We start from the raw sequence: 1872 nt of genomic DNA on the forward strand, positions 1-1872 counted from the left end.
GTGTTCGGAAAACAGAATTATAAGGCAAAACCCGACCTTTTCTGGATCTAAACCTTAGAACTCTCATCCCCCCCGATTTCCCCTATAATTCGACCCCCCCCCCTTTTCTCTCTCTATAATCATCCGATTTGAACAATTTTTAGCTCTATTCCCCTTGATTTTTCGAGCTCTACCTGATTCCTACACTTATTTTCACCCTAAGACAGGTATACTCCGCGAATCTCCACATTCTCAAATCGTGTTCTTGAGCAATTTTTGGGTTTTATGAATTCAGAACTTCTCTGAACTCGGCCTCTCGGGTTGAGTCTTGTAACAGTATTCCATGGATCATCTCTGTTCCTTACCCGGGGGTACTTGATATAACAAACCTGTAACATGTAGAAAAATTATAAATTAAAAAACATGGTGATGAATCATTCTGAATAATTAACATTTAATTACCTGATTGGCCTGAGAAGCAAGAATGAAAGGATCATAATATTGCAGCTTTCGCCTCGAGTTTACTGATGTAACACCAAATGCATCTGTTTTCACACCTCGATCTGGAGTGTTGTCATGCCAATCACAATAGAAAACAGTACCGCGCAATCCAACCATGCCCAAATACTTGATTTCCAAAATCTCATGTATGTGTCCGTAGTATACATCATCTCCTGATGCAGAACAAACGCCAGCATCATAAGTCGTACTCGAACGTCTCCTCTTCTGAGTTGTGAATGCATATCCTCGAGTACAAAATCTCGGATATGACTTCACAACAAATTTTGGTCCAACGACCATCTCACATAACCAATCGTCAAATGTTTCACCTCTGGCCAAACCAGCAGACACCTATTAATAGCACATATATATATGTTATATCAATAAATGTGAATTAGTATAAATATGTGACAAAACATATTTTAAATTGTTTAAAGCACTCACATAAGTAAACACACATCCAGTAAATTCTCTCTGCTTCATTTCTCCTAGTTCGTCCTCTGTGGCGTATCTATACTCGAACCACTTTTCTGCCATGAAAATCCTGTATATGATGACAATAATGTAATTAATTAAGATTTAAATTTCAACTAGTTAAAATAAAAATTTGTAAGCTCATTTATTTACCTCTCATATTGAAGAACGTCTTCGCAGTTGGTGAGCAAATATGTTTGCAAATGAATGCGCTCCTGCTCAGTAAGTCGACGGTCCTTTGGTATTCCGCTAAGTCGTCCAACGTCTGTGAAAATGTCTGGAACCGTAAAATGATATGTTGCCCGTTCGCCTCTATCATCATGCCGAGCAGGTCTTCTGTTTTTGGTCTGAACTTCTGCTGGAAAGTAGTACTCGGCAAAGTTTGAAGTTTCTTCATTGATCATCTGTGCGACTATAGAACCTTCCACCCTACTTAAATTTTTCACCATCTTCTTCAAATGGAACATATACCGCTCATACAGATACATCCATCTATACTGCACAGGACCACCAAGTTCCAATTCTCTTGCCAGGTGAATAACAAGATGCTCCATAACATCAAAAAATGAGGGAGGAAATATCTTCTCAAGGTTGCACTGAATCACGGCTATGTTAGTCTTCAAATTTTCAATACCTTCAAGAGTCACTGATCTCGTGCATAAATCGCGGAAGAAACCACTTATCCCTGCAATTGCTTCATGAACATTTCGTGCTAATAGTTCCTTGAAGGCGAACGGAAGGAGGCGCTGCATCATTACATGGCAATCGTGGCTTTTCAAGCCAGAAAACTTTACTTCCTTTCTGTCGATACAGTTACGCAAATTTGATGCGTAACCGTCTGGAAATTCCACATCGTTTGAAATCCAATCAAAGAACGCATCTTTTCCCGCTGCATCAAGTCGGTATATGGGAAAAGGA

Source organism: Brassica oleracea, chromosome C7, assembly GCF_000695525.1.
Source record: "Brassica oleracea var. oleracea cultivar TO1000 chromosome C7, BOL, whole genome shotgun sequence".
NCBI classification, from domain to species: Eukaryota; Viridiplantae; Streptophyta; class Magnoliopsida; order Brassicales; family Brassicaceae; genus Brassica; species Brassica oleracea.